Raw genomic sequence first — 12,782 nt, forward strand, 5'->3', positions numbered from 1 at the left:
CATCATTCAGTGAATCATAGGGATGAACGTCCCCGGACGCCGCGAGTTAACAACGGTTTCCTCTGAGCGGCTGGACTGTTACACGTAATTTTAAACGAAAATGTAAGACAGGTTTATTTATGGCGTCCACGCCTAGTCCGCACAGTTTTCTCTCACACTAAAACCAACTTCTTCACCGGCCCGAGTAATCGTGGGCGTAATATTCGTCGTCGCCGGCGTACCAGTCCTGTTCGTCCGAGTCCACCTCCTCGGCCGCAACCTCACCATACATTTCTTGCTGTAGCTGAAACAAAATTTAAAATAAATTTACTTAGCTTTACATCAGCCCTCCTTAGCTACACAACTATCACGTATGTAATTTAGTTAAGGAAATAATTTATTTCAATAAATAAAGAGTAATGCTTTCAGAGGGATGTGTCAAGTTCTTGATATACGCTTATTTTAACGGATAAATTCCGAAACTCCTCATGTGAGCAATAAACTCTTTCCTTTTCTGCTATTTGACTTTTACCGTTGCCAGCAAATCAGCCTGACTGCAGAATTACTGACTTTTAATTTCATGGTTGACGTCGGATAACTGGTGACAAAAGAAATATTTTTTTCGTGGGTAGTTAAAAATTAACGATTTTGGGATTGTTTCCTTTATTTGTACTGGAAAAGCTTCCGTATTTCCATGGTTCATGATTCTAGGTAATCGGGAAATACCCCATAGGTTTTGATGAGTGAGTTTGTATCAAAATTTGTGACATACATGGCTGTACCTTTTGATTGCATTGACTTAGAAGCTGACGTTTATTGCACTGCTAAGGGACCATAGAGCTTTGTGTGACGTACATTTCAACTTGATAAATCTACTTCTTCCTGACCAAAAGAGTTTTTAGCAGACGGAAGAACAGACAAAGAATCTGATAACAAATGTCAAACACTTTTTTGTGTGATATAGCTACAAATTTAGAGTTTTCGTATTTTTTTTCTTTTTGTTGTACTGTTAAACCTCGCTTTTCGTCATGATTCTATGCCAACGGGAAGTACCCTACAGGTTTTGGTGAGTGAGTTTGCGAGTATAAAAATATGTGACCTGAATGGCCGTATCTCTTGGCTGTATAGTCCTAGATTCTTATATTTATTACACCACCAAGGGAATACAGACCATAGTATGTTACATAAATTTCAACTTCATATGTGTACACCTGCCTGAGAAAAAGAGGGCTTTACAGGGGGGCCCTCTGACACAGTCAGATAACAAATGAGAAAAACTTTTTTTGTTTGCGTGATGCAATTTTCGCATTTTTGCCTTTGATTGTTGTGTGGAACCCTCCTTCTTGCCAAATTTCATGACACTAGGCCAACAGAAAGCAGCCCATTGGTTTCGATGAGTGAGTTTGCAAGTACGGTATCAAACTATGTGACATAAATCGCATATCTTTTGACTGCACCGGCTTAGAAGCACCAATGGTTTACACCGCCAAGGGACCGTATGCCTTAGTATGTGCCACACATTTCAACGTGATACGTGTACCCGATCCTACGAAAAAGCAGTCTCAACAGACGGCCGAAGAGACAGAGAGTCAGATAAATGACAAAAAAAAAATCTTTTTCGTGTGATATAATTACAAATTTACAGTTTTCAGATTTTTCCTTCGGTTGTTCTGTGAAGCCTTCTTTTTTGCCAAATTTTATGTTTGTAGGTCAATGAGAAGCACCCTTTAAGTGTAGTTTGTGAGTAAGAAAATATGTGACATAAATGGGCCTATCTGTCGATTGCATTGACTGAGAAACTTTTATGTTTTACATACTTCAGTATGTGGCTTAAATTTCAGGTTGGTACGTCGACCCATTCCTGAGAAAAAGCGCTTTTAACAGTCGCACAGACAGAGGGATGATAAAGCGATCCTATAACGGCTCAGTTTTTAGCGAATGATCATTTGTCATTAAGTACTACCTATATCACCTAGTTCCTGGAGCTATACGTATAATCTTTGAGCATTATGCTACATTAATCTACGGTAACACTGTCAGAGGCTGCGTTTAATCGTTATACCACACTCATCTTTAATCTGCAATCGCCAAAACTAGCGATAGGTGCAGTGCTCTCGTTCCCTTGAAATGCATGAAATTTAAACTGCTTGAAGATATGCGATATTCCATTGTTACAACATACTAAAGTTTCACTGCTTTCTTATCTCATTTCCCCTATCCGTGCTAAAGTTACAGCCAGGCGTCCGATGCATGCATTGCTATCTGCGAGCTCCTTCACAAACCCATTACACCAGATGTAAGCTACATTAACACTCACCAACGGATTCGTGTTATTTTCACCTGATTCAGACTGATGAAAATGGAATGAGCTATACATGGAGCAGAGGTCCTACATTTATTAAACTTTCCTTAACTCGTTCATCTCGCAACGAGTTTTAAACTATTAAATTTTCGTTCCATTCGGAACCGATATCCTTCATCAACATCAGTATGAGGTGTGAACCAACAGGAACGAACGCACTCTTCTGTTCGTTGTGGCATGGGCACAGACAGCCTCGAATGTCGTCTTGAGCGTCCTGTTTTCATACCCAAACAGGTGCTGCGACAGTTCATTGTGGTTAACTACTGCTATCAAAGTATATGTCCACCCATCCCACTACAGACATCCTCTGTGCATGGTGAACCTGATGACTGTGGCACGTCAGTTAAGGAAACGTTCTTTCCTGGAGCCGTTTGTGGTGTCAGCTGGTCAGCTGGAGTGTCGATTCTTGCATTATCCTGCTGTAACAAAGCATTTGCTAACCTACTCATGAAGTGTGTGACAAGAGACTTTACCCATTTTTATACACATAGACGGGCAATAGCCTCACTTCATAAGTCATCCAAATCATTGCTGTTGTCATACACAATAGTTCCATAAACCGTGATACCAGGAGTTGGCGAGATATGTGTCCCGAAAATCGTGACTTCCTGTGACACTTCATAGCGTCACCTAATGGCCACGTTATCATCGATTTGACGTCAAAATAAGTAAATAAATAAATAAAGAATGGCTCTCATTGCTGAAAACCACAGAATCCCACTCACTGTTCCAATAGACTCTCCCAATACATCGTACAAGCTTCTGTTGTCTGAGGCATGGGCCTGGTGCTCCCGCACAGACCCGGGACCGCTCTCGTTGCCCCACTGCTGTTCTAAGTCCATCCCGCCACCGTTCGTTTTCAGTCATTTCTCTGCAGCCAAATACCTGATAGACCTATCGGTATGACTCTAAAATGAAATTTTCACTCTACAGCGGAGTGTGCGCTGATATGAAACTTCCTGGCAGATTAAAACTGTGTGCTGGGCCGAGACTCGAACTCTGGACCTTTGCATTTCGCGGGCAAGTGCTATACCGACTGAGTTGCCCAATCACGACTCACGCACCGTCCTCACAGCTTTAATTCCGCCAGTACCTGGCCTTCTACCTTCCAAACTTCACAAAAGCTCTCCTGCGAACCTTGCAGAACTAGCACTCCTGGAAGAAAGGATATTGCGGAGAGATGGCTTAGCCACAGCCTGGGGGACGTTTCTAGAATGAAATTTTCACTCTACAGCGGAATGTGCGCTGATATGAAACTTCCTAACTCCTTGTTCGCTGTTGATTATTGCGAACACACTTTTCTTACGTCGATTATCTAGTTTACTAGTGGTTTGATAGCCGGACCATGATGTGTACTGGTAGTTACTGACCTACCGAACACCTCTACTGTTCGGTTTTGGAATAATTTTTCCTGGCTTTGAGAACACAATTTACACCTCACGCCTCCTCTGTGCTCCGCTCTCAGTAAATTCTTTGTTGTTTGTTCAGATAACTTCAGTTTTTCTTGATGTTAAGTGACGATGTGTCATTAAATTTACGTTTTGTGTGTCGCAAATCATTACTAAGAATCAAATTTCATATTTAACAAGGTAATTATGTATTAATTAAGCCTGTTACCACGCCAAGTAACCGTCCAGTCATCTCATGTCCTCAGCTATGGAATCGAGGAGTTAGTAACATCCGACAGTGGCAACAAAAAGTGGCGTTGAATATTATGGTATTTTCTTCCTGTGTCTCTAGTTCTTGATAGTTTAATCTTCTGAAGACAGAATGAGTTTGATGGAGTTCAGCTGATGCCGTTGCAGGGCTTACAGGGCAACAATGTGTATGACAACAAGAAGAGCAACTGTTAGAAACCATACATTTTTAAGCTAAACTGGTAAATTATTCAGCACCTAGGTCTGCAGCTGTACCGTCAAAGAAGCTAGCATTGTGTAGTGCACTGGAGTATCCGCGTCGTAATAAACGAATGTCCCAGACATGTGGACTCCATATGACAAAGAGGCGTGGTTTGCAGAGTACCACAGAAGTGAACTGTCTCTGGTTTACCAGTGCTTACACCGTGGTGCCTCACAAGAGAAAATTGTGAAACATATTTTATGTGAATACCTGTATTTATGTTAATTTGACAAACATCTACATCTGCATCTACATGGTTACTCTGCAATTGACACTTAAGTGCTAACAGAGGGTTCATCGAACCATTTTCGTACTACTTCTTTACCATTCCACTCTCGAATGGCGCGTGGGGAAAAGGAACACATAAATCTTTCAGTTCGAGCTCTGATTTCTCTTGTTTTATTATGATGGTCATTTCTCCCTACGTAGGTGGGTGTCAACAAAATATTTACGCATTCGGAAGAGAAAGTTGGTGATTGAAATTTCGTAAATAGATCTCGCTGCAAAGAAAACCGCCTTTGTTTCAGTGACTGTCACCCCAGCTCGTCTATCATATCAGTGACACTCTCACCCCTATTGCGCGATAACACGAAACGAGCGCCAACGCTAACTAAACTATAATTTTAAGACCGCTTTTATTGCTGATAATAAAGGGTTAATTATAATAAATGAGAAGCACCAGTTTGCTTTTGTTCTACAGTATTACTTCTATTGAGTTAACCGGATTTCGACTTTTTATTTATTTAGTGTTCAATTTTTTACTTGTTACATTGCATTATCACCACGCTGTCAAAGATGTTACTTATTGTACGTTTCTATGTCTCTTCCCATGTTGTTTACAAACACTGTAACGTCTTTCGTGACAATATTGAATAAATGTCTGAAGAAGGCTTGTAAGCCGAAAACCGGTTAACACAATAAAAGTAACACTGTAGAACAAAAGCGAACTAATAGCTTTCGTTTATTATATTGTTGTTCTTCCAAGAACAGACGTAAGATTCAGTTAACATAAAGGGTTCATTACTTTGCTCCAGAATCTTTAACATTTGCGAGTAATTTCATTATAAGATGATGTTCTGGTAGTGAAACTGACACCAACAAAACTATACAGTCTGATGTGAGACGAAGCAGCGACTACTCGTAAGAACGTAGCTAGCAGTATCTTACGAAGACGACTGGGTCGATCCTCGAAATATTGTACGTGAAATGGAATCAGCAGCTCGAGTGAGTACCCGAGAGTACGCCATTCTTTAGTAATGCCAAGAAAATGCGAAATATTACGTACAAGGAGAGACCTAAATACAAAGAGAGAAACATCAGAACGATACACTTGTCAACAAATGTGGCTCGGTAATGAAGATTTAATGCAGGAATTATCGGAAGTTCCATCCTTCTCACCGAACATGGCACCGTCGGCCTTCCGTCTGTTTACATCTTTTAGAAAAATTAGCAGTCAGAGGAGCTTTGGATAAAACGAAGTTTTATTTTGTAGAGCTGCTATAACCTCAATCTGGGACTGAAACATACTCACTGGAAAAACGTAAATGCATTTAAATCTTAAAAAATCCTAGCCTTCCGCTGCCAGGCTGATAATCTTTTATCTTTTCCTCGTTTCCGACGAACGTAAAATCCACAGAACCACACAGAAATGAGTGGAAACGGTTCACAGATTAGGGTGATTTTTTGGAAACATAGTAAAATCAGGTCGCTTTTGGTTTACAGTGTAGTGAAAAATTTTCGATAGCCCTGGCGGAATGAAAGCCTATGTCGAAACATCTAGAATACCTGTACTTTTACAGATGATAAATAAATGGATAGACTGATAGATACACGTAGTCTTTGGGCCACAGATCCCAAGATCCCCTCTTATTTCGAAACACTACAGTGCGTTTCATTTTAAGGCAATGGGATCTTTCGAAAGTCTGAAACTTACAAACAGATAACGGTGGGCAACTGTTCAAACCTTGTGCCTGTAATTAACTACCACACAAAAAAGTAATAACTAGTGACGGCCAGCATCCTTTGCAAAAAAAGACCATCTCCACTGACTTAGTTTCTTAATCTCCGAACGACAGAACGCGTCTGATTATGTCCTCATTCGTGTTGACAAAATTCACAAATTTAAGTCCATTTATTTCAATGGAGCCACAGTTTGTTCGTGTTGATTTGGTACGAATCTGATTTATAAGTATAGCAAACTTGCCTATAAATTATTTCACGTGGCGGTATTCACGATAACAGCTGGTATTCGCGTGAAGCGTGTAAGATGACATTTTTTTCAGTCCGTTAAATTTACTTCTGCCCTTTGATTGTGGCACCATACACAATCATTAACCTGGCTTCACGGAGGTAGGGTGCCCTTCCCTATTCTTCCACTGGGGTAATTCCTGCCTGGCGCGTCCACGTCGCGGGGGTGGGCATCCTACACTTCAGTAGGCCGGAGTGCTAGGATGGCTGAGTTCAGGCAGGGACCCAATCCCGTGGGTTATAACACGGAACTCATGCCCAGGGTTACGAGTGAACACCTTAATGGCAGCGACGGTGGAGAAGGAACGGAACGGAGTAGCTGGCAGATGAGGCAAGCCTCCTTTCTGGGGATTAAATGAGAAGGGAACCACTGCCTTGTGGTGGAGGAGAAACTCCAAAGGCTAAGGGAGACAACCTCAACAGAAAATCCTTCCTTGCGTTAGGCCTAGCAAGCCAGTAGGAAAGTCTTCATATATTGCTTTCAAAACACAGACGAGCCTCGGAACGAAGCACTCAAGAGAAAGGAATCAACGGAAATATTACCTTGAATGGAGAACCCCTCAAAGTGGTAGAAAGTTTCACTTATTTAGGGAGTGAAATATCTAGTGATGGAAGAATAACTAACGAAATTAACAGGAGGTTACAGAAGGGAGGCAATTTCTACCAAACAATAAAACATCTGATTTAGAATAATGAAGTTTCAGAAAGAGCAAAACTCCTTATGTATAAGAATTATTACATCCCTATTGTCATCTATGGTGGAGAAACATGGACAATGACAGAAAGGGACTGGAGCAGACTGCAAGCAGGGGAAATGAAATTTCTCAGAGCAGTTAAGGGAAAAACAAGAATGAACAGAGTAAGGAATGTAGAGATTAGAAAGGACCTCAAACAAGAAAGTATGAGAGAACAAATCGAAAGTAAGATGGTATGGGCATGTTAAGAGGATGCATGGGCAGAGACTCCCCAAAATTATGGAAGAACTAAAGATGGATGGGAAAAGACCTAGAGGGCGCCCAAGAACACGGTGGAAAATGGGAGTGAGAATATCTGTAGAAAGGAGAGGTGTGACCTGGCAGCAAGTGAAGGAAGAAAAGTGGTGGGAGGACCGAGCCAAATGGAGAGGACTCGTCAGCACCCAGACCCGGCAGTAGCTGGAGCGGGATTCGGATATAGATAGAAATTTACTTCTTTTCTCGAATTCACATCACGTGCGTTCATATATTAAACAACATGCCCCTCGATATGGCGGGTGCGTACTTCCCACTTTATCATTCAAGCGTACATACCCCGCGACTCTTCCCCGAGACGTTAACTCAGCGCACAAACGACCGGCGCAGCAGCCCAGAACCGCTCAGAATGGAGCAGACTATTCGTAGTTCTCCAACAGTGTTCCTACGTGGGTGAATAACAATGATGAAAGAGGAACGCTCTCCAAACAGAACTAGGCACAAACAAACCATTTCCTTTGATGTACCGACACTGCGCGGAACTTGTTCATTGTTGCAGAGATCGGTGCGGTTTGAGTCTAAAGTAGCCATATGTCGGCGGGGCAGTCCTGCTCTCAGGTTGTCTGTCCCGTTGTGCCGACCCAGAGCAAAAAGAGCCCGCTTTTGGAAAGAGACCAAGCGATAGTTGATTAGCCGTAGTCCCCCCTCCCCCTCCCCCTCCCCCCTACCAGCCTATGTTCTTCACATTCGAACCGCGCCAGTTAAGTCTGCAGGGTCGGCGGCGTAGAGAACAGAGGACGAGTAACATGCGAGAACGAGGGAGATGCCGCTCAGCTCAGCCAACAATCACATCGCGCGAGTGAGAACTTGACATGCGGCAGTTTTAGTTCCTATTGGAATGTTCGGGCGCACGTACGCAATCAAACAACTCATTCAACGTGCTCATGTTTATGTCTTTGTAACATTAGAAAAATGTGTAAAGGTAAGTGTACCTTTTATATTTTTTGTAAAATAAGCATCAATTTATAAAACAAAACAGTGGTGCATCAGATGTTACCTGTGAGAAGTGTCCTACTGATCTTGGTCATGGTGGTGCCTGCGATATTGAGAAACATTTAAAATCAGAAAAACACAGGCTTTCTGGTCAAGCTGCTGCTTCCAGCTCGTTTTTTTTTTTTTTCCAGTATAAACGATTTACCGACTTCGAAGAATTTGGATGTAGCTGCAGTAGACGTTGCAGGGGCGTATCACACACTTCAAGAAAACCATAGCTTTCGCTAAAATGACTGTGCCTCTAATTTAATTCAAACATGTTTCGAGAAAAAATTTTGATGTGCTCATAAAAAATACTTGGGTATTGTTGTTAATGTGCTGGCATCTATGGTGATGGATGAATCGAAAGAGCATCTTCGTCAAGCCCATTGCATTTCTTTATTAACGGTTATTTGAAATTGTAGCGGCACCACCGTTTAGGATAGGCAAAGTTAATTTTGTGCAATATTCTGAGTGCAAGTTACAGCCAGGTGCGGGCCGGATTGCAGTGAGTTACGCATACCAACAGTTGCGGAGTAGAACAGAGGCCACAGGGCATCAAATTGCTGAAAGGGTATACGTAGCGGTTTTGCATGTCGAAAATCACAGGCAGAACGGGCCCACTGGCTAACCTAGCGTGTTATGAGTATGTGACGCAAAGCGACGCATATGGCAAAACAGAGGCGCACAGCCACGTATAAATAGGAGCGGCTTTCTAACAAGATTCATTCAAGTGTGGCAGCTCTCCTGGACAGCGTGGGGTGTCGCATCACCAGCTACATGCAGCTGCAGATGGGGCGCCAGTGTTCCAGTAAACGGCGGGTCGCTGGTTCGACCCTCTGACGCCGACGCTCGGTCTGTAGCTAGCCAGCGGCGGGCCACTCAACAGCTCGCTACCACGGGCAGTCGTCCTGGCTTCCAACACATGGCAGAGGCATCCCGAGGCGAGGGCCGCAGATTCAGACGCCGGGTCCCAGGCGCTTGTTGTCGCTGTGATCTCAGCCACGCCGGCGAGAAGCACGCACCTGGCCGCCTGCGGCTCACACCGAGCGGCGCTGAGTCGGCAGGGACGCAGACCACTGAGTTGACTGCCGGCATCCTGACGACGCTGCAACTCGGCTGCCGTACAAGGCTGACACACAACAGGGTGTGTACGGGTCACTGAGGCAGCCATTCCACGCCAAGCCATTCCACACCAAGCCATTTCGCAGACAGTGAAGTGGTGTCCTCAGCATTGCGGGACCCGGTGACACAGATCGGGAGGAATGGGGGCACTGTAGTTAGAAACAATAAATCACTTGGAAAGCTCGGACGACCCTTAATACATTGCCTTCTACCTCTTCGCGCTACATTTGGTCATCCTGATACATTCGTTGGTAGAAGTTGCCACTACAAAATCATGGCTAAGTGGAATTATTCCCTTTTTTGATTCGATATTTTTTTACGTTATGAAAGTCTGAAAGTCAAGATTTTAGAGTTTCGAGAGCAGCCTGGTGAGACATTAGATATTGTTGTCGATTATTTGTAGGGCATATTATCGTGTATTGATTTATATAAGAAAATTGTGGCATCTTGTGGAGATTATGCTAACTGCAATTTTGAAGGAAAGAATAGAAAAGTTTGTAGTAATATTTATGCAAAATTGAAGCTATCACTCAGAAGACAACTCATTGGGATTGCAAGTGGAAACCGTATAGTTCACAATGCAGTCTGGGGGACAAAGAAAGAGCCTAAAAGATGAGTGAGAAAATCCACTCAGGCATCCCCTGGACAATGGCATTTGCTGGCTAACCTTTCTACCCAGCGACTACAAACCTCATGAGAGTGCGGAAAATGAGAGATCACAAAAGCCTCCTTTCAGAGCCAACACTGACAATTATCTCATTCAACGCAGGACTGTCACATGCAAAACAAGATCTTATTTCAAATATGTGCAAGGATTATAGGTGCGACTTTCTGTGCCTCCAGGAAACGCACAGAGGACCAGATTCAACAAGGACAAGAATACCTGGCATGCAGCTAATCAAAGAGATTCCCCATAACCAATACAGAAGTGCAATTTTCGTCAAGAACGATCTCAAAATTACAGAAGGTAGAACTAATAATCAGAATAGCATAATAACATAAACATCCACTCTGTATATAAGCCACCCAACATACCATATCAGTTCAGTATAGCCCTGGGGAAGAACAAGGATATACCAGATATAATAATGGGAGACTTCAACAGTCGCAATGTGCCCTGGGGGTATACATAAACTAACAAAGATGGGGAACTAGTGGAACAGTGGGCTGAAAACAACAACTCCATTTCATCCACGATCCAAAACAGCCTCCATCATTCAACAGCGGCAGATGGAAAAGAGGATATAATCCAGATCTATGTTTCACTAGCAATACTTTTGCGAACATATGCCAAAAGCTCGTATTGAATCCCATCCCAAAGTCCCAGCACCGGCCAATACTCTGCATAATCAGCCCTTTGATACAACCATCAGAGTTTCCCATTCGAAATATATTTAATATCCAAAAAGTTAACTGGGAAGCTTTCTCGAATGGAGTGGACAACCAGCTTTCATTCCTTCAACCTCTATCAGAAAACTACAGTGAGTTTGTTAAAGTTTTAACATACTGTGCACAGCAGAGTATACTGAGAGGGTGTAGCAAATCGTACATTTCAGGCTACAGCGAAGAGACAAAAGAGAAATACGAAACTTGCTGTGATCTCTATGACACCAACCCATTCTCCCCAGAAACAATGGAGGGGGGCGAAGAAGTCATACAACAATGACTGAAAATAGAAGACAGGAATTGCAACACACTGTAGAAAGCATTAACATGACCCACAGTAGTCGGAAAGCATGCAGACTGCTCGAAAAGCTAGATGGTATATCTGCAGGTACACCAGGCTTTGTTGGCGTTACAGCAAACCAAATAGGCTCCCAGTTGCTGAAAAACGGTAAAGCGGAACACAGGCTGAAAAAAGGGCATACGAGAAAATTAAATGCTTGCCAGGAAGAAAATAATGAAACATTCAATCACACTTTTATATTATCAGAACTAAACGAAGCAATCGAAAGTTTAAAGATTGGGAAGGCTGCAGGCATAGATGATATTAAAAATGAACAGCTGATACATCTTTGTGTTCTCTCTAAATTGTGGCTGTTGGAGTTTATGAACTGCTGTTGGGCAACTGGACGAATCCCTAAAATCTGGAGGCAGGCAAAAATAATTGCAATTTTTAAGCCTGGTAAGAACTCAGAAAATCCTGAGTTATCGGCCGATCTCTCTGTTGTGTAAAACTTATAAACTGTTTGAAAGACTGATACTAAATCGATTCAAAGAGCTGATTGAGGGCATCCTAATAAAAGAGCAAGCGGGATTTCGGCGTGGCAAATCGTGTACCAGTCAAGCTCTCAGCCTAACCCAGTATATTGAAGATCGGTTTGAGAAAAGACTAGCTACAGGGGTGGTGTTTATAATTCGACGGCAGCATATGATACCATCAACCTCAGAAATCTCATTGCGAAAGTGCAAAAGACAACAAAAAAGCCCTCAACTCACTGCTGTACTCAAATCAGTTCTATTTAACATATTTCGTTGAGTTCCAGGGTAACAAGAGCAGATGGCGACTACAAAAAAAATTCGCTTCCCCAGGGCAGTGTTCTTGTCCCACTGTTATTCAATATTTATACAAATGACCCGCCTATTAGTTCCCAGTCAAGATCTTTCAGTGCTGATGATAGGGCAATAATTGTTCAGGCATCAAACTACGAGGATATTGAGGAAATACTAGCTAAGAACCTGGAAAATCTCACCAACTATTACAATAAAAGTCAGCTTAGACCCAATCCAAGTAAGACCCATATTTGCCTATTCCATCTTAACAACAGAGAGGCTAAGCGAGAACTGAATGTTTGGTGGAATGACACACGATTAACACACTGCCCTTTCCCAGTGTACTTGGGAGTTACTCTTGATAGGACATTGTCATTCAAGTGGCACATTGAGAAGAGCAGGGCAAAAGTCCAATCACAGAATAACTTACTTGGCAAGCTAACAACACCAAAATGGGGAGCTAATCCAAAAGTTTTATGCACCACCGCAATGGCACTCTGTTACTCTGCTGCTGAGTTTTCAAGTCCTGTCTGGGAGCGGTCATGCCACACAAACAAACTGGACACTGTCCTGAACCAGACGTGTAGACATAATACTGGATGTCTTAAACCAACAAGAGTAGAACACCTATAGTCCTTATCAGGAATTGCTCCGCCAAATGTCCGACGTTCAATACAGAGCAGAATTGAACGAAC

This window comes from Schistocerca nitens, chromosome 5 (genome assembly GCF_023898315.1).
Source record: "Schistocerca nitens isolate TAMUIC-IGC-003100 chromosome 5, iqSchNite1.1, whole genome shotgun sequence".
NCBI classification, from domain to species: Eukaryota; Metazoa; Arthropoda; class Insecta; order Orthoptera; family Acrididae; genus Schistocerca; species Schistocerca nitens.